Raw genomic sequence first — 22,192 nt, 5'->3', positions numbered from 1 at the left:
TGCGTGTGCGCATGTTTGTGTGCGTGTGCATATGTGTGCGTGTGCGCATGTATATGTGCGTGTACGCATGTATACGTGTGTGCATGTTTGTGTGTGAATATATGTGCGTTTGCGCATGTATACGTGTGTGCATGTTTATGTGTACGTGTGTGCATGTTTATGTGTGCGTGTGTGCATGTTTATGTGTGCGTGTGCGCATGTTTGTGTGCGTGTGCGCATGTATGTGTGCGTGAGCGCATGTATGTGTGTATGTGTGCGAGTGCGCAGGTATACGTGTGTGCATGTATGTGTGCGTGTGCACGTGTATGTGTGCGCGTGCGCATGTATATGCGTGCGTGTGCATATATATCTATATCATACAAACACTCACAAAGGGGGTAAGCGCGGCCCTCCTACCCCAGCCGCCAAAGCTCCCTTACCCCCTCGCCGCTCCCTCCCCCCCCCCGCTCCCTTACCCCCCGCCTGCTCCCTTACCACCCCCCCGCCTGCTCCCTTACCCCCCCCCCCGCCCGCTCCCTTACCCCCCCGGCCGCCAACTCCCCAGCCGCTGGGGGGCCAAGCAGCCTCGGATCTGCGCCAGTCCCACTCTCCACCACCTCTCACTCCCGTTGTGTGTGTGTGTGTGTGTGTAGGGACATTTTACTCCTGCCAACAATTTGTGCCTCACTTTCACCCCACCCTACCCCTGCCCTTCACCCCCCCTACCCCTGCCCTTCACCACCCCTGCCCTTCACCCCCCTCTACCCCTGCCCTTCACCCCCCCTACTACCCCTGCTCTTCACCCCCCCTAACCCTGACCTTCACCCACCCCTACCCTTCACCCACCCCTACCCCTGCCCTTCACCCCCCCTACCCCTGCCCTTCACCCCCCCCCCCACGCCTGCCCTTTGACTGACGCACGCACACACCCTGACTGACGCACTCACACACCCTGACTGACGCACGCACACACCCTGACTGACGCACGCACACACCCTGACTGACGCACGCACACACCCTGACTGACGCACGCACACACCCTGACTGACGCACGCACACACCCTGAGTGACGCACGCACAGACCCTGACTGACGCACGCACACACCCTGACTGATGCACGCACACACACCCTGACTGGCGTACGCACACAAACCCTGACTGGCGCACGCACACAAACCCTGACTGGCGCACGCACACAAACCCTGACAGCCACACGTACACACACTGACAGCCGCACGCACACACCCTGACTGACGCACGCACACACACTGACGCACACACACACTGACTGACTGACGCACGCACTGACTGACTGACGCACGCACACACACACACACACACACACTGACTGATTGACGCACTGACTGACACACACACATACATACTGACGCACGCACACAACCCCTCACAGCCGCATGCACACAACCCCTCACAGCCACACGCACACGCACACTGACACACACACACACACACACAGACACACAGACACACAGACACACAGACACACAGACACACAGACACACAGACACACACACACACACACACACACTGACACACACACACACACACACACACACACACACACACACACACTGACACACACACACACACTGACACACACACACACACACTGACACACACACACACACTGACTGACACACACTGACTGACACACACACACACACACTGACTGACACACACACTTACTGACGCGCGCGCGCGCACACCCCCACACCCACACACTGACTGACTGACTGACTGACTGCCGCACGCACACACTGACTGACTGAGGCACACACACACGCACACACTGACTGTGTGTGTGTGCGTCAGTCAGTCTGTGTGTGTGTTTGTGTTTCTGCGTCAGACTCACTGACGCGCGCGCACACACACTGACTGACTGACGCACACACAATGACTGACGCACACACAATGACTGACGCACACACACTGCATGAAGCTGTAAAGGAGGGAGGGGGGGAACTGGATTGATGTGAATGGGGGACAAACAGAGAGAGGGGGAGGGGTGAGGAGAGAGAGAGGAGCGGGAATATTACATCCCGGGCAACGCCGGGTCTCTCAGCTAGTATAAAATAAACGTAAAGAGAGGGTGCATACCATTCAATGATGGATACAAAAAAAGGAACAACAGGACAGTCACTCTTATACTCCCAGAAAGTGAATATATATATCATTTACGTGAATCACTATCCGTATTTGAAGTGTGTGTGTATATAAATATATATATACATACAAATGAGCATACAGTAATATTTCCATTTGCTATTTGCCTTGCTATGGAGGGTTTTTGTCACTTTTTTACTCACATAACTTCACATATACATACATATATAATATATATATATACATACATATATATATATATATATATATATATATATATATATATATATATATATATATATATATATATATATATATATATATATATATGCAGTGGAAGTGTATTGTGTGTATTTACCTACACACTCACTCCACATTTCAGTAACATACATATACATCTAAATAATATTCACATATACACGTTTGCTATAAATGGAATTATTACAATTTTACATTATATACACGTGCAATGAATGGAATAAACACTGTAATAAGTTTGAAATCGCCTATCCGAGCTGCTATGCATGGCTGATCCCTTTTCTCCAGCTTCCTTGAATGTACTACTGTATGAGGAAGATCATGTGACCAGATGCTAGTGCACGTTTAGAGAGAGGGAGGGCAGTGCTGTCAAAGGGGTGTGCCTGGGTTTGTGACAGGCCATGAAGGGGCAGTGCCTTAGCAAATGCTTGTTAAAATAGAATACAAGAAAATTGGTCTTTCAAAGTTGTTTTTTTAAAAACCGAAAATGCTAAAAGTATTTTTTCTTACTACAGAACTGATTTATTAAAAAAAACACACATGCAGGATATAGACTGAACTGCAGCTTTAAGCCAGATGCCAGACGGCCGTTTTTCTTCAAAAGGATATTTTGAAGATTATACTTGGAATTTATATTTCTGTTTTTATGCATTCTGTTGTACTATGAATGAGAAAATGTCATTAGTGTTTGAACAAACGAGGAGGAAAAACATTCAGATATACGTTGCATTCTTTGTGTAATTTTGCATATAATATGAGGGCGTCAGATTATTAAAGGGAAACATGTTTTGGAAAATGCAACCCTATTTCTGTTGTCAAATAAATATCATATGACTTCAGGCAAAGGGTGGGGATTGAAATGGTAAAAGCGCTCCTTTGAAAGAAGACTAGTTCTGTCAGATGACTGAAATATTACCAGATGGACCTGTTTCCTGACAAGACCATTGATTAGAAGGTAATTTACATCAAACTAGAAAAAAAAAACGGGGAATTGTTCCAACATATTTCTATGGAGCACGCTTTAAAACCTGGGTCAATAATCCTTTGTAAGAAAATAAACAACAGGAAAACCTATATGACCTATTGTTGGCTGAATTTCATCCAGTAGCCACCACCTCTTTGACCTTTGTGCCAGACAGACCTGTTAGAAACTTTGTATCCATGAGCAAGGCTTGCAGTTGCAGCTTCAACATTCAACAAGAATGCACAACCAGAGCCAAGGTATTACTGAACAATATCAGCAGGGCAGGGTGACTTGTGTTTTTTTTTTTTTTTCTACTGGGACTTGTTACACAGCAGAATTATTTCACGATAGGAGAGCGATGTGGTATGAAATGATTGAAGCTGTACTGTAAGTATAAAACATTTCCTATGACTTGTATGGGATTGTGTCGTGAAGGATTTACCTCATAGCTTGCTTTAGCTTGTACCAGAGACTAAGTAGAATGTCTTGTCTCGCTGTCTGTACAGGTACTTTCCTACAGTATGTGCTTAAAGGGGAAACTCACTAGAGACAGAAACATGTTGGTGCTTTTCTGTCTTGCGTAATAATAATAATGTATGTGTATATAATGTGTGTGCGTGTACATATATATATGTAGAGGTATCAGTACCGTGCTAGCCGAGCTTTAATAATCTGTGGCTAACGAAATGCTTTTATTTGTGGGAGCACTGTTTTGAGTAAACCCATTGCCGGCTTTATTCATTGTAACATCGCCGGAAGAAGAGATCAGTGTATCTCGAAAGCTCGCACAAATAAAAGAACGGTATTGTCTATTCCTTTTTTAGTTATTTATTTTTATATATATATATATATATATATATATATATATATATATATATACAGTATATATATGTGTGTGTGTGAATATATATATATATATATATATATATATATGTATGTATGTGTGTGTGCGTGTGTTTATATCATGGTAAATGTATGCTATTATATTATTATATATGTTATTTTAAATATTATGGTGCATATTTACAAGACACTCTACAGCCCATTCAGTTCAATAGGCCATAAGGTGTCTTATTTCTGAGCAACTGTTAGTAAATATTCCCTTATATATCTCTAATCTCTGTACAAATAAATGCATACATAACTATACACATATGAACTGTATTATACATATTCAACATAGATATTGAATTTCTACAAAGTGATCTATATGGTGGTAGGTAAAGGTAAGAATAGGTGAATAAAAATAAAGCATATAGTGTACATATATACAGTATGGCTCGTTCAAGATTTTAAATTCTCAATAGATAGTATTAGGAAGTTATATATCTAAGATTTCCAGTACGTTTTGCGTTTTCTCTCTCTAAAGTGCTGTGCAAAATACTTGCGGTAAACAACAGCTGTAAAGTTTAAAAATATTACTGAAAATGAGAAATGTGCAAATTTTTTGCTGACGTTCACGGACCAGGCACAATTATTCCCATTTTGGTTAAAATTGTTTACTTTTTTTTTTTGTTTTTTACTAAACATTAAAAGTTAATGTACAGATCACATGACCCTTTATATACTGCAATTTTTCCATTATTCTGGCAACAACTGGCTTACATTTTCAGCACTGCAAACAGGAAAATGGGAAATGAAACAAATTAACGAAAATATTTTGCGAAGCAGATTTTAAGACATTCGCACATTTCTGCTTAAAATATATCATTCCATTTTAACATGCTGAAAAGACAAAGCCACAAAATATAATAGACGCAAACTATTCTATCAAAACAGCAGGCAAAAGTTTGCAGATTGACAGATGGAAAACATAAGGGTGGTGAAGCAGAGAATTAGAGGAGAACATATTAAAACCTGTGAAGTAAAAACTGTCGAGTTTGGAGAATCATAACCAAAGGGACAACACAGGTACAGATAGTGTAATCTATGTTTAAGAATAAAGGAGCGACAAATAGATTATTCATGCATATGTATGTATATTTTATGTATATCTTTATATCAGGGACGCGCACACTTTTTTTGCTGCGTCCCCTCTGCCTCTTCTGCTCCGGAGGTGATCCCCCCCCTTACCTCATGCGGCGTCATATGACGCAGCGGGGTCATGTGACATCACGTCATGTGACCCGCGACGTCATTTGACGCGTGTGACGTCACATCACATGACCACGCGGCATCATTTGACGCCGCGTTGCCATGGACACGAGTCCTGACGCCGGCAGAGACAAGGTAAGTTTAGAGTTGCAGGAGCCTCACGCGATCTCCCGGCATTTAATTTAAATGCCTTGCGGGAAGAGCGCGGGGCCCTGCAACGTCACGCCCCCCCCAGAAAAATCTCAAGTAAGGAAAGGAAACCCCGGCCCCGGAGAGCTTACAATCTAAGTGCATATATAGAATTGTTGGAACTTTATTTGGGGGAAATCATGATATTTCATGCAAATTTTACTCTTTTTTTTTATGTATCAATTTTTAATGAATTTTCTATAATACAGATATTGTCTAACGCAAGGGTGGGCAAATTGTTTGCCTTCGCCCCCCTGCCTGCTGTCCCCTACTGCTTGCGCCCCCCTTACCTGAGAAAAAAATATGATCAAATGCTCAACCTTAATACTCATATATTTAATGTAGTGGGGTGCATGGGGAGAGAACAACAGCAATACCGAATGATCAGAGAGGATCAAAAGAGAACCCCAGATTATTGCACTCTACCAATTATAATGGGTAATAAGTAAGTATAATTAAACAAATACTGAGTGTGCAGGATATTAATTCTAAGAAGGGTAAAAACCAAAAAATAAAAAAAGTATTATTAAGTAAATAACTAATCTAAGTGTGTATTAAATGCTAAAAAGTAATTCAAATATCTCTCAGTGAGATAGATTGCCGATTGATCTCTACAGAGTGTGTACCACAGAGGTAAGTCCTGTGAATTCACAGACACCACAAGTCCTGAAGTGATTTTTATGAATGAAATAAGGTAAGTGGTGTGCAGTGCCCTTAGTTTGGTATCACATAAAATAAGAATTCAATTATTTACTTCATCCTTTCTGAAGTAATCAATCCACATTTATAAGATATGTAGATGTCTTAATTACACGCCAAAGGGAAACATGCTGATTACAATCAAAATCAACTGGGTGTTTTCATAACAAGTCAGTCAAACCAGAAAGCACATTTTGCAACTGTTTGTACTTTTATACAGAGATGTTATATCGTAATTTCAACACCCTTATTGTGGTTAAATGGTAATGTGCATTGTGGCTTGTATTTATAAATAGCATACATTGTAACCATAAATGAAGGTTGCAATTTCGTATAGCGTGGTAAGTATGTTCACACTATAACAGCCAAATTATCAGGTCCAGCTATTACAGCCGTACTGCAGCCCTCACTCATTACTTTAGGGAGTTCGGTGGCTGCATATACAGTTTAAGCAACACAAGATGCAGCATTCATATCTAGATTTTTATAAGTAAATCAAGCAGAACCCAATGTTCAGAGAAGAGAGTCATACAACCCGTTCTCTGCGTCTGTGGTTATCTCGGCATTCATCTCCTTCAGCTGACGTCATCGTCAGTACGCCCCCCTTACCTGGTCTGAAGCGTCAAATGATGCCCTGGGGTCTTGTGACATCATGTCACATGACCCCGTGGCGTCACTAGATGCCGCATCGCCAAAGCCGACTGAGTCACGGTAAGTGAAGTTGCAGAGACCTCACGCGGTGCCCTGGCATTTAATCTAAATGTCTTGGTGAAGAGCGTGGGGCCCCTGCAACCGCCGCTCCTCCCCAAAAATACAGAAAATAATAGTGCAGTACGTTTAACTTTACTAGTGGAACTTAAGTTCCAATACAATCACAATAAATCATACGTGTAGGAGCTTGCATGGCGTGTGTAAGCGGCGGTGTTTCCGGGACAGTTGGCTGCCCAACAGACGAGATAAAAAAGGGTGATGGACAGGTAGAACTCCCCTGGTACCACCACGGGTTACACACACCATGCAGGCTCCTACACGTAAGTTTTATTGTGATTGTATTTGCTCTTGTGTTCCACATAGTTAAACATACTGCACTATTTTTTCCCTCTCTTTCTCTTTGTTCGTCTGTGGAAGCTTCTGAAAGACCACAAGTACACATCTTATGCTGAATATTTATCATAAGGCTTTTATTATCCCCTAGCTGAAAGTTCCCTGACGTTGCTCAGGAATTCTAAGAATCCACAAAATACTGAGATTTATAAATGGATAATTACATTTTTTAGTTTCTTAATGCGAAATTCCCTGCTGGAACAACAACTCCACCCATAATAGTTCATTCCCTCTGAGGTCCTGAAAGGGTTCAATTGAGACCCTCTAATGTGTGTTTGTGGGACATTGTGCTCACTTCCCAAACAATGCTCTCGTACTCTTGAAGAACTTTGGCTGCTCATGTAGTTTTGCTAATGTCACCAATTGGATTTTCAGAGTGACCAAGATTAAGTGGTAGTTTAAGGGTTGTGTGATGGGATCATGTCATATGTGATATCATCAATTGTCATTGCCGATGTCATTTATGATGTCATTTGTTGATATGTGGAATGTGAGTGCATAAAAACAGCTCTATTATTTCTTTGATTTATTTTTAATGTACACTATATATTTATATTTTTTTCATTTTTTTCAAATGGATGCACCTCCTTTAAATGAGTTTTTAAAACTATTAAACTACCCATGCCTATCCTACAGTAAACTAAGTATGCTAAAAACCTTGCTTCCTAAGGCTGAGTCCCCGCTGGCGCTGAGCTCGCTGAGCGGACGGCGCTTGGCGCGGTTACTTGCATATATATATATTTGCAAATTCCGTCTCACGCGATGCACGGGCACACACGCTTTTGTAAATAACATTTTTAAACTTTCCCGCTTGCTCCGATAGCCCGCATTTGCGCCCCCCCTTCCCCCCCGCGCGTGCGTCCACAAGTTGCAGGACACCCGGCGCAAATGCTCTAAGCATGAGCGTGCTCAGCGCCAGTGGGGACTCAGCCTTAATTGGCACCATTACACATTACATGTGTAAAGTTGTGATACAGTATATGTAAACCAGAACAGTTCAATTTGCACCTGAAAAGAACATACCTGTACTTACCTGTACTTACCTGTTCTTACACGTATGTATGTTGTACTGGATGTGAAATACTACCAAGTGTAATATTTACCCTTGTTAATTTCTATGTACTACATTGGAAAGTACAACAAACATCAGATGAGCAATCGTTTCAGCTGTGCATTAATAAGGTGTCTTAACATCTCTTTAGTCATTTCTCCCAGTGTGTTCTGTGTACCTATGTAGTTAATAAATAGGTGTTCTTTAAACATACTGCAATAGGCCTCTCCTAGTTACAGTATAAAGAAAATGATTAAGCTGGGTGTAGTTGCTTGGAAAGCAATCATTTGGGTCATTCTTCTTTATGACTGGTTAATGAGGTGTCTTGTAGCCTGTAAAACTATGTCTCAGTCATTTTTTTATCCTCCAGTGCTTGATAGCACTCATTATTTACAATGTGTTGCAAACCTTTCAACGGTAAAGAGTTACTTTGCAATAGTGGATGCATGAGCAAAAGAATAATAATGAAAGATACATAAATGAATTCTGCATATATGTATTATTTAAGTAATAATCCCCTCAGAACAGGGCATTATTGGCCAGTAATGCCCTGTTCTGAGGGGATTAATACTATTATAGGCTAAAAGTAGGCTTTTGTTTTTTTTAAATTTTTCATAAAAAATATACATTTTTGTGGTCATATTGATTTTAATCAGCATGATTGTCTACAGTCTTATGCTTTTACAGCAAGTTTATTAAAAGGACATTTTACATAGACATACCCCTCTATACACACACACACACACACACACACACACACACACACACACACACACACACACACACACACACACACACACACACTGCAACCCCCCTCTATATACACAAGCACAATCTGCAGTCCCCCTACACACTGTGCAGCCCCCCTCCTCTACACCCACAAAACACACTGCAGCCCCCCTCCACACTCACAAAACACACACAGCAGCCCCCCTCTACACCCACAAAAACACAAAACACACACACACACACACACCAAAACACACTCTGCAGCCCTCCTCCACCATCTACACCCACTGACACAAACACACACACACACAACTGCAGCCCCCCTCTAAACCCACAAAACACACTGCAGACACACACACACCAACAAAACAGACTGCTGCCCCCTCTACATCCATAAAACACACACCAGCAGACCCCCTCTACACCCGCTGCAGCCCCCATGTAAACCCACACACACACACAAAACACTCCTCATCCCTTCTCCACCCACAAAACACACACTAAAGACACACACTGCAGCCCCCCCCCTCTACACCCACAAAACACACACTGCAGACACACACAAGCCAAAAGACTCTGCCAGCTCTATATCCATAAAACACAGAGTGCAGACACACACACAAACCACTCTGCACCCCTCCTCCACCCACAAAACACACACTGCAGGCCCCCCTCTGCACCTACAAAACACACACTGCAGAGATAAACACACAAATCAACAAAACCGATTCTGCCACCTCTACATCCACAAAACATACACCAGCAGCCCCCTCCCTACACCCACTGCAGCCCCCTGTAAACCCACACACTGCAGACACACACACACACCAACAAAACACTCTGCACCCCTCTTCCACCCACAAAACACACACTGAAGACACACACTGCACCCACCCCCTCTACACCAAAACAACACACACAGCAGAAACATACCAACAATACTCTGCTGCCCCCTCTACACTCACAAAACACACACCAATAGAAGACACACACTAATAAAACACTCTGTGGCCCCCTTTACACCCACAAAACACACAACAGACACACAATCCTTTCCCCTCACTCTCCTGTGCGGAGTCTCTGCAGGCAGGGTGGGGGAGGAGTCAGTGCCTTGCTTGTGCCTTCTGTCCAATCACCTCCCCTGTCTAAGAGCAAATGTCACTCTTTGTGAATGAAACTGAAAACTTATTGGCTGAAAAACTTGGCAGGGTGACAATAATTCCAGGCTATTACAAATTGGATAATGCCCGGAATTTTAACCAATCAGAGAGCAGGGATTTCAATAATGCCTGGAATTTACCAGCTTTAGCCTATAATTAAGTAATAATCCCTGAAGAACAGGGCATTACTGGCCAATAATGCCCCGGCTGGAAGAGTTGAAGGCCCGAGGCGAAGCCGAGGGACTTTAACCCAGCCAGGGCATTATTGGCCAGTAATGCCCTGTTCTGAGGGGATTATTACTATCATAGGCTAAATGTAGGCTTTTTTCATAAAATAATAGACACTTTTGTAAAGATATATAACTCGGAACTACGCTGAGACACCTGTGTAGTAAAGTAGCAAATGAGAGGGGAGAGAGGCAAGGGTGGGGGAGAAGAGATAGGTGAAGGGGGTTTGAGAGAGGTGGAGGAGGGGAGAAGAAAGAGAGGTGGGGAGCGAGATGAGGGGGGAGCGAGGTGAGGGGGTGGGAGGAGAGAGATGATGGGGAAGACAGAGGTGAGGGGGAGAGAGAGGTGAGGGGGGGGAGAGAGAGGTGAGGGAGGGAGGGAGAGATGTGAGGTGGAGAGAGAGGTGAGGGGGGAGAGAGAGAGATGAGGGAGGGAGAGAGAGAGATAGGTTAGGGGGGAGAGAGAGTTGAGGGGGAGAGAGAAGTAAGGGGGGAGAGAGAGGTTAGGGGGAACAAAGAGAGATGTGAGGGAGGGGGAAAGAGAGAGGTGAGGGGGGAAGAGAGAGGTGAGGGGGGGAAAGAGAGAGGTGAGGGGTAGAATTGGGGGGAGTGGAGGGGAGATTTGGGGGAGTGGAGGGGAGATGTGGGTGAGAAGGGGAGAGAAGTGGGGGGACTGTGATATTAACTACAGCTAAATAAAAAGGAAATACAAATTACCTTAGCACAAGCTACAGTATAGATGTGGTGAGAAATGTTACTTTGCTGCAAGTAACAAAGTTACAAGTTGGGACACAGCAGCTTCTGACAACACTAGCAGCTGTGATAGAGGGAGAGAGACTGCTTATCCTGCCGTGTTGTGAGAGAGGGAGAGAGACTGCTTATCCTGCCATGTTGTGAGAGCCAGAGAGAGACTGCTTATCCTGCTCAGTGAGGAGAGGAGCGGAGTTGCTGCCGGAGACTCCCCCTGCATCTCTGAAAGGTGTGTTGCCAAGTTGGCAAAAATTCCGGGCATTACTGAATGAATATTGCCCGGAATTCTAACCAATCAGAGAGCAGGGATTTCAGCAATGCCCAGAATTTTACTGCTTTCGCCTATAATTAATAATATTGTCATTTATTCATAATGTGGCAACATGCCCTGCAGTGTGGTACAGTGTAGGTGAAAGACAATAACAAGCATAACAAACAAATTAACATCAATTTACGCACTATAACACAATGGTCTGGAGGTCTCTGCTCCAATACATTTACTTGTCAGTTATATGTGTTCAAGCCTAATCTCTAGCAAAGCGGAATAAGGTCAAAAGATAAATGGCGAGTTTTTAAAGCAACATTTTGTTTACAGAGCATGGGGAGGAAATGAATATATTGCAGTGTATACACTACTAGCCCAAAAAAAAGAGTTATCCACTACATACAGACATACAAGCAATGGGGGAGCGTGGGATTAGAAAAACATTTAAGAATTAAAAACAATAAAATACAATAAAATTATTGTGGTTATAACAATATTGCTGGGGGTTGGTGAAAATATTAAATACACTTACACGGCCATGTGCAAGTAAACACGATGGTGTGGTTTCTTTAAGCAATTCCAGTCACTCCCAACAACAGGTAATGGTGGTATAGAGGGTTTAGAAATAAATATATAAATATATCTGTACTCACACGGCCGTGTGTGAGTCTTTGCAGGAAATTGGTAACTTTGGGGTTAAATTAACCCATCTGCATCTCCCCCCAGTGTGGACTTTTCTTTGTTTGCAACCAACGTGAGATTCTAACTTCAGTCTTGGGCATCAGATGGGGACTCTCCCCAGTGGTGGTAGTAGGGGGGGGGAGTAGGTAGAGAAAGTGAGGCACGTTGTCAGTGGGGTTTAAAACACATTTATTAGTTTTAAAAGAAATTGGTACAACAAGGCTCACATACATACATAATGGTTGGACCCCTGGCCTCCTCGTGCAGTCCAGGATACAGTTTCAGCAGCCGTTTTCGCCAATCACGCGTCCGTGATGCAGGAGGAAAAAACTTTTTTTCTCCTTGCTGGCAATGGCTGCCTGGTTGATCTGGCTACGGGAGCCACGTTGGGCCAAATTCAGCAGGAACTTTAGAGCTACGCATTTCGCCGAGTCAACGGCTTCCTCAGGCTCATATTCTGACGTAGAGGGGGTCTCTGAGTTTTATAGACCTCCTGTGTAATCAAAGTCTAATTGGGGCGGGCTGTGTTTAATAAAGCCCTAATTACATATTTCATGTTCTGTCATAGCACTGTCTTGCTTTTTAAAATTGGTTTAAGTTAAAACGTTCTTGTATACATAAATTAATATCCCTGACCATCAGGGGTTAATAGATGGCTACAGTAAAATACATACTTGTTAATTATTTAATTGAGATAATTTTATCAGAGTATTGCCAAATCTATTTTTAAACTTTATACACATTTAAACAATTTTATACAAATCCTACTAAAATTAAAATTCACAGGTGTTTTGGTTTTAAGACCTCCAATGGGGTCCATCTAGTTATTTGTCAGAATTGGTTATCTGGTGATAATGGTTCAAAGTGTACTTGCTCCTTGAACCTCAACATTTAGATAAAAAATTATTACCATGTAAATTTATAAACACATATAAATTAGTTAAAACATTTTGGCTATCAAAATGCCCAAATCCTTTAATATAAAAAGTAAATTACCCATCCCTGTCAGGGTTATGCATTAGTTAAAAACAATTATAAATGGATCATACGCAATATGTTCCATTTTTAAAAATTAATCACTTTTATAATCGCACAAAATATTATTATCATTCTAAATCTAAAAAATATATGAACTAAAAAACTAAAAACAAGACTGACAACTAAAAACTAAAAACTAAAAGGGGGGACAGACGATGGACAATGAAAATCTAGGGAGCTGTAACATAATGGAACTGTAAATGAATGGAACTGTAAACGAACTGTAAAAGAAGAAGGGGAGAGGGGAAATACAATCAAACCCACATCTAATCCAATTTTCTTATGGTTCTAGATAGGGGTAAAAGGTTCCTCCCTCATAACTCTATATAGTTTCATGAATGCCTCAGTAGCCCAATAAAATTTAATTTAATTTATTCAATTGAAAGCGGCGATATCGAGGTCAACGTTGAGGCCTGAGGGGGACATGGATTTCAAACAGTATATCCAAAACGTCTCCCTCTGCCGTAAACGTCTCAATCTATCACCCCCCCTCCAATTCTCAGGGACCACTTCTAATCCCCTATAAAGTAGTCCTGAGGGGTCCCCCCCATGTTTCTGGATAAAATGAAGGGGCACACTATGGGTGGTCATTCCCCTTCTTATATTGCCCAAGTGTTCCAGTATGCGGGTCCTAAGACTTCTTATGGTCCGGCCCACATACTGGAGTCCACATGGGCATTGGAGCATATATACCACGTATTTGGTTTTGCATGTGATGAATTGTTTGGTCTTAAACCCCTCGTTTGTAACATTTGAGCTGAATTCTATTTTATCAGTCATCGCATGCTTGCAGGCCTTGCATTCAAAACATTTAAAAAAAACCATCGGTTTAGGTAACCAGTTATTGTCTTTAATCTCAGTTTCCTTCCTGTATACGCTGGGCACTAGTTTGTTTTTAATGTTCTCCGCCCTTCTAAAGATGACACGGGGTGTTTCTGGCAGATAGTCTTTTAATAGTGTATCTTTGCACAGCACGTGCCAATGTTTCATTAAAATCTTTTTAATATTATGGGCCTCGTTGTTATATCTTGTTATAAATGGAACGATGTTATTGGTGGTATCTCTTTTTTGCTTGGGTACCATCAGTTCTTCTTTATTTAGATTCAGAGCTCTCATATGTGCTTCTGCAATTAAATCCTGTTTATACTGCCTTTCTTCGAATCTGGTTTCCAGAACTCCTGCTTGTTCTCTATATATCTCAACCTCTGAGCAGTTCCGTCTAATTCGTCTGAATTGTCCAAACGGAATATTCTTTAGCCATTTTTGATGATGGCAACTGCTGTTTAGTAAGAAGTTATTAGCATCAACTTCCTTGAAATAGGTCTTGGTTTTGAGAATATTTCTCTCAATGTAGATGGTTAGGTCAAGGAAGTTGATGCTCTCTGTGCTCATCTCTGATGTGAAACTCAGATTAACCTCATTGTCATTGATATAGGTCAAGAAGAGTTTAAGATTTTCCTCGCTCCCCTGCCAAATGATGAGCACATCATCGATGTATCTCCTCCAGAGGACCAGGTTTGCTCCGTATGGGTTTTCCGACCAGATGTTGGTCTCTTCCCAATGTGCCATGAAGGTGTTGGCATAGCTTGGAGCAAACCTGGTCCCCATAGCGGTCCCGCATTTTTGCAAGAACATGGACCCATCAAACCAAAATAGGTTGTGAGACAGAATAAACCTTATTCCGTCTAATAGAAAACATTTTTGTTCCTGTGGGACTGATGGGTCTTTCTCCAGCGCAAATGCCACCGCTGCACACCCATCCTCATGTCGTATTGATGTGTATAAAGACGTCACATCACAGGTCACTAATATGTAGTCTTCTTGCCACTTAATTTTTGATAATATGTTTAGGACTTCCAAAGTGTCCTTTAGATAGGCTTTTGCGCTAGCCGCATACTTCTGTAAGTATATATCAACATACTCAGAGAAGTTCTGAGTCAGAGACCCGATACCCGATATAATGGGTCTTCCTGGTGGTCTTTGGCGGTTTTTATGGATCTACTACATCTAGTAGCGCTGGTTGTTACCCATCATTTTTGACTATTTCAGTAAACACAACTAACATCTTTTAAATGTGCTCCACGTGGTATTCCACACAATACATTTGTTTATTTATAAAAATGCTTTACCAACAAGTAATACATTGAGAGTTACCTCTCATTTTCAAGTATGTCCTGGGCACAGAGTTATAATGACAATACATAATTATATTAAATGAACAGGGTTATACATTATATTTAAATACATTGTATGAACAGTTTAAGATAATATGTTATAGGCACATGTAACAGTTACAGACCAGATTAAAATGTGAGAACCTAGGAATTGTGAACAGTCTTTTAGAGTCAGATCTCAGGTGATAAGTGCTGTGTGTGGTAGGGGTGAGGACAGGCGGATTTAAAAATCTGCCACCCATAAGCACTAACTATGGTGTCGCCCTTCCGCCTCTGGCATCGCCATCCTCCATCAGTGTCACGGCGTCAAATAACGCTGCAACAACATGGCGTTAAATTATGCTGCCGCGTAACATGGTGTCATGTTACCATTGCAACATGACACCATGTGATGTTGCAGCGTCATTTGATGCCACGACACTGAAGAAGGAGGAGGGCGGTGCTGCAGGAGAAGGTAAGAACTGTACATGTGAAAAAAAGGGAAATTTGCTGCCCCAAAATTTTTACACCCTGGGCCCGGGCCTAATGGGAAACCCCCCACTGGCTGAAGAGCTTATTCAGATAGGCGGGTGGCTTGCCCAGAAAGTATTTGCAGGTAAGACAGAAAAATTTAACTTGGCGCCTAAACTCAAGTGATGGCCAATCTAGTCTTTGAGCATTTCATAGTGATGTGCCTTGTTGTTACATTGGAGAACAAAGCAGTATATTGAGTTGTAGAGGGTGTCTAGTTTGCAAAGGTCAGTTTGGGGTGCTGTCCCCATAATATATAATTGGCATTAGCATCTGCGCCCCTGAAGAATCTCTGTGTAGGAGGGAAACGCATAAAGAATCTCCTTGTAGGAGGGAAACGCGTAGGGCGTTGGCGTGGTGACGTCTGCGGGAGAGATCAGTGAGAGAGTGGCATTGTTGTATCCGTTTGTATCTGTGTTCTCTGCTACTTACTCAATTTTATTGCAATCGCATCCAGGTTTAGCAGCTGTTTACCACTCGGTGGTTAAGGGTCCAGCCTGTCGCTATGCTGCGGGCTATTCATGTCAGTCAGTCTCATGTTCGTTAGACATCAAGTTGCATTTAGTTGTGTTTGTGTCTATGCTGATACTTACTATCAGAACTGGCAGCCTGCTGACTAGTGCTACTCAGACTCCTTATGACATATGTTCAGCAATTTTCTAGCTCATTTGCAAAGGATAGTTTGTGTTACAGGGTTAATGTGATCCCATGTTGCCGGCCCAAAAAAACAACCTTTTGTAAACAATTTACCAACTGGCACCCTTAAGCAAATCTAACCGCAGTAAAAGCAAATAGCTTGCTTTTTTTTAACATTTTTAACGCCCCACCACCCAGCCAATCAGGCACAGACAACTGAATAGGGTCGAATGGCCACAGCTTTAATAGAAAACATACACATTTTTAGCAGTGTCAAATTGCAACCAAACCTGTGTTAATCTAATTCGACCTGTACTGGTAATAACCCCAAAGCCCACAAGTCGTACCAGCCTAGCAGGAGATATATCAAATACCACCAGCCAACACGAAAGGACATCACCAGACCAGTCGCTCTAGCCATAGCTCAACAACACCTTCCCCACCTTATTTTCAACTGGATAACTGCTTCAGCCTTCCTACGCTCAATCTGAACACTACCCACTACCATAAATCCTTACAATTTACAAGACCCACCACCAAACAGAGCTTTCCCCGACCTCCCCCCCCCACCCTCCATCCTGCAACCCATGTCAAAATTATCCAGAGCTATCTCTGAAAGATGAAAAGCATCATCCCTGTTCAAATTTAACCAATCCCCCTCCTCACCGTGATCCCCCCTAAGCTTTCAAGAAAAAGTGACCACCCCCTTTTTAACTTCCTCCTACCTCTCTCCACTGCCCTCACTTCCCTTTCCCCTTATCATACCTATCTTGCAACAATTTTATACCAAAACAAAATTGTAGAACTAGACAATAGATAAATCTGTGCTAAAAAAAAAATATTTAAAAAAACAAATCAATTGTTTTGACCTTTGCAAGATCGTTTCCCCCCACATGCTACACAAAAAACGCTGGTTCTGCTAAATGCCTTCACTTCTCAGCTGTTGTTAGTTATTACAATTATCTGCTCATTAGCTGCACCCACCGCCATACTAGGCGTTTAGGGCACCCTCATAAAACACCAAAATTATTATTTAGTGAGCTTTATTTATTTTTTTGTTGATACTCTAGTTACCGTGGAGTGTTTGGGGCAAAAGCCAGATTGGAATTGGCTAGGGAAATTTGTCTTGGTATAGAAATCGCTTAATTGGGAGTGGACACATTTTTCTATGACTATGGATAGAATTGGGAGAAGAGAGATTGGTCTGTAGTTTGAGCAGGGTTTTTGTCCCCACTTTTGAAGATTGGGACAACTCTGGCAGTTTTCCAGGTCTTAGGGATATGGTCTGCAGACAGGATAGAGTTGACTATGGAAGCAATTGGTTTGGCAATTGCTGGGGCACCAAGTCTTAGGAACTTAGATTGCAGTAAATCAGGTCCACATTGGCTGCTTAGCTTTAATTTGAGGATCGCTTGTGTAATCTCCTCTTCAGATTCTGGTCAACAGTATCAAAAGCCTTTACAAAAACACATTTGTGATGTTTGCCATTAGAGTGAGTGGTGGTTGGTGTGCTGGTTTTCAGAGTTCTCCACCAACATTCAGTAAATAGTGCAAGGCTTTTGAGTAATCCAGGGTGTGTGGTGATATTGGGTGTGGGCAGGAGGGAGGAGTTTGTAGTGGATAGAGAGAGTAACATTTCCATGGGGCCACGAGAAAGAACAAAGTTGAGGCCCATACCAGGTTAATTATCACAGAGGTAGGTAATGCTGCATGAAGCTGTTGTGAGCCAAGTGTGTGTGTGCAGACTAAACAGCAGATGTGTGCCTTTTCCTTGTCAAAATGTTTACTGCATTGCAATGCTAGGTCCTATTCAGGGTTTGCAGAGGGCTCAGGGGAGGGGAGGAGGAGGGAGGAGGGCAGTTGTGTTCAGTCAGTGTTGGGAGAGGCTGTAGTAAAATAAGGTGTAAAGGGGGCAATGTCTGGGGCACCGAGTTGTAGGAACTTTGATTGCAATAGGTCAGGTCCATATTGGCTGCTTAGTTTTAATTCGGAGAACATTTGTGTAATCTCCTCTTCCGATACTGGGACAAATTAAAAATTGTGTTTTCCCAGATTGAGCTTCATGCTTGTAGTTTGGGTTGTGCTTTGGTAATAGGGAAGTAGAACACCCCACAAAGTATTAATTGAATGCGTTTGCAATGTCAGTGGGATATTTGTGACATGGGTTGCAAGATGGGGGTGTGGTGGTGTCAGGGGAAAGCTCTGTTTGGTGGGGGGTCAGGTAAATTGTAAGGATTAGAATTGCCCAGTTTATGGTAGTGGGGTCGTGTTCACATTGAACGTAGGAAGGCTGAAGCAGTTATCCAGTTGAAAATAAGGTGGGGAAGGTGTTGTTGAGCAGCAACGGATCGGCACCAACAGAAGGGGCCTTTGGTGCCAAACGCTGGTGGTCATTTGGTTGAAGCGAAAAGGACGCAACCAAATGTCCCATTCCAACCCAACATTCCTCTAATCCACAACGTAACCCACAGAACAGGTTTTTTCCCCCCGTGGTTTTGTCATTGCTTTGTACAATAGAGGAATTAGTGAATGTTTAGTGTAAGTAGTTTTAGTTACTGAAGGACTCTGCATTGGTTTTTGGAGGGGGGGGGGTTGCACTGTGTTTATTGTAAACAGCAGGGGAACCTGAAAAAACGGCTGCTTTTATGGTTGTGTCTGCTGAAGTACACGTATGTTCTTGTTTATGAATCAAGAAATCTCATGGGTCATGTGTCAAGCTCCTGGAAATTGCATTGAGATTGCATAGCCAGCCCAGCAATCAAGCTCGCACTGATGAGACCCAAAGCTTTAGCAGCTGTCTGTGAGCAGGCTTACTGGCTATGCAGTTCTTTAACCCAGGCTGTGCTGAAGAGCTGTGTAATATGGCAGGCATAAGTTCATAGGGGTTCGTGTTAAAACGGATGAGGAGTAAAAGGTGACTCAGTATGAGTGCTCATTTGCCTGTCATTACCCAGAATCCCTGGCTGCAATGGAAGCACTGTTTGTGAAGTGATAATGGGGGAAGACAGGGTTTCACACCTACAAATGCACCACAAGAGGTATTTTTATTTACTGTACACTGTACTGGTACGGTGCAGGGTTTTTGTTACTTTGTTTTACCCACCATAACTTTTTAAATGACTGGCCATTCAGATACACATATGCCATCCATTTCACCTCATCGTCTCCTGTCCACAGTGAAGCTGTGTGAGTTTCTTACATTGGATACGTGTTAGCCAGTGAAGTTTGCACTAGATCAGAGTTTTCTGATTTTCAAGAAAACCACCTTTGATGTTTATCAGCATTGGAAGGTGTGTTATGCTTAGTACATATGGGCCATCATGTTCACTCGGACAATAGGGAGAATTGCACACAGACATGGCATTGGAATGATGTTAAAATGATGCATCATGTCATTAAACAGGAAACACAAATCAAAGGGAAGACAGAGTGACCTACACAGGAAGATGATACAAGCTAATTTGCCGTGTGTATACTGTATATTGGTGTGTGTGGAATGCATTCTAACATAATTCCAAGTATTCTTAATCTGACTTGTACTCACCAGGGTTACAGGGTTAATGTGATCCCATGTTGCCGGCCCAAAAAAACAACCTTTTGTAAACAATTTACCAACTGGCACCCTTAAGCAAATCTAACCGCAGTAAAAGCAAATAGCTTGCTTTTTTTTAACATTTTTAACGCCCCACCACCCAGCCAATCAGGCACAGACAACTGAATAGGGTCGAATGGCCACAGCTTTAATAGAAAACATACACATTTTTAGCAGTGTCAAATTGCAACCAAACCTGTGTTAATCTAATTCGACCTGTACTGGTAATAACCCCAAAGCCCACAAGTCGTACCAGCCTAGCAGGAGATATATCAAATACCCCCAGCCAACACGAAAGGACATCACCAGACCAGTCGCTCTAGCCATAGCTCAACAACACCTTCCCCACCTTATTTTCAACTGGATAACTGCTTCAGCCTTCCTACGCTCAATCTGAACACTACCCCACTACCATAAATCCTTACAATTTACAAGACCCACCACCAAACAGAGCTTTCCCCGACCTCCCCCCCCCACCCTCCATCCTGCAACCCATGTCAAAAATATCCAGAGCTATCTCTGAAAGATGAAAAGCATCATCCCTGTTCAAATTTAACCAATCCCCCTCCTCACCGTGATCCCCCCTAAGCTTTCAAGAAAAAGTGACCACCCCCTTTTTAACTTCCTCCTACCTCTCTCCACTGCCCTCACTTCCCTTTCCCCTTATCATACCTATCTTGCAACAATTTTATACCAAAACAAAATTGTAGAACTAGACAATAGATAAATCTGTGCTAAAAAAAAAAAATATTAAAAAAACAAATCAATTGTTTTGACCTTTGCAAGATCGTTTCCCCCCACATGCTACACAAAAAACGCTGGTTCTGCTAATGACCTCCTCATCCATAATAGGTCCAGAAGCGTCTGAGCCCAGCGCATTTCTCGCAGCCATATTGCCACCGCTAAATCAACCCTCAGCCCAAGCTACTTCCCATAAGGCCTTCGAACTGCCCTTTTATTAGCCCAAATGGATATAGGAGTCACCGCATACCCAAACCCCGCAGGGAAATGATGGCAAAACCTGTAAGAATCAGTTCCACTGATTTTCTCCAGATTTTTGGGTGTAGTCTGATTCGCAGAATTTATTAATTTATTTATATTTATTTATAAAGTGTTTTACCCAGAAGTAATACATTAAGAGTTACCTCTCGGTTTCAAGTATGTCCTGGGCACAGCTATGATGACAGATACATAGTTATAAATGCAAGGGTACATTAGGTGAACAAGGTTATACATTATATATAAAGACATTGCATTACATTATGTAGGCAGGGTTATGCATTAAATATGAAGACACTGCAGTTAAGGATAAAACAAGTTATACTGTATGCATATGTAACAGTTACAGACCACATTAAAATGTGAGACAGCTTTAGTTTTGAAAAAACTTAGACTGGTCGTGGTTTTGAGAGTCCGAGGTAGGTTGTGAGGTGCACTGTAAGAGAAGGAGGAGCGGCCGGATACTTTCTTGAACCGTGGGACCATAAAAAGTCCCTTGGACTCATATCTCAGATGATAAGTGTTGCATGTGTTAGGGGTGAGGAGCTTGTTCAGATACAGGGGGTAGCTTGTCCAAGAAGTATTTGAAGGCAAGACAGGAGAGATTAACTTTGTGCTTAGTCTCAAGTGATGGCCAATCTAGTTCTTTGAAAATTTCGCAGTGATATGTGTTGTAGTTACATTGCAGGACAAAGCACATATTGAATTGTAGAGGGTGTCTAGTTTGCTAAGGTGAATTTGGGGTGCTGTGCCGTATACTATGTCCCCATAGTCTATGATCGGTACTAGCATCTGCTGTGCGATGCGCTTTCTGACCAGCAGGCTTAGGGAGGATTTGTTCCTATAAAGTACACATAGTTTGGCATAGGTTTTGGATGTCAGGGTATCAATGTGCAACCCAAATGTTAAATGGGAGTCAAACCACATGCCCAGGTATTTAAAACTAGTAACAGGGGCTAGGATTGTATT

At 42.5% G+C, this 22,192-nt stretch overlaps 1 protein-coding gene across 6 annotated transcripts in view; it reads left to right on the top strand.

Annotated features, from left to right (window-relative positions):
* The window catches only part of PLEKHG7 (pleckstrin homology and RhoGEF domain containing G7), an 84,838-nt gene that overhangs the window by 3,577 nt on the left and 59,069 nt on the right, over positions 1-22,192 (top strand). Inside the window, exon 1 of one of the 6 annotated variants that reach the window (XM_075600433.1) lies at positions 3,200-3,316. The exons of 1 other annotated variant lie outside the window; for it this stretch is intronic. The gene's annotated coding sequence lies outside the window, so the exon portion shown is untranslated. 4 more of the 6 variants (XM_075600434.1, XM_075600432.1, XM_075600435.1 and 1 more) reach the window with 4 other exon arrangements.

This window comes from Ascaphus truei, chromosome 5 (genome assembly GCF_040206685.1).
Source record: "Ascaphus truei isolate aAscTru1 chromosome 5, aAscTru1.hap1, whole genome shotgun sequence".
Taxonomy (NCBI): Eukaryota; Metazoa; Chordata; class Amphibia; order Anura; family Ascaphidae; genus Ascaphus; species Ascaphus truei.
The sequence above is the reverse complement of the archived record's forward strand: the minus strand, read 5'-3'. Positions and strand labels throughout refer to the sequence as shown.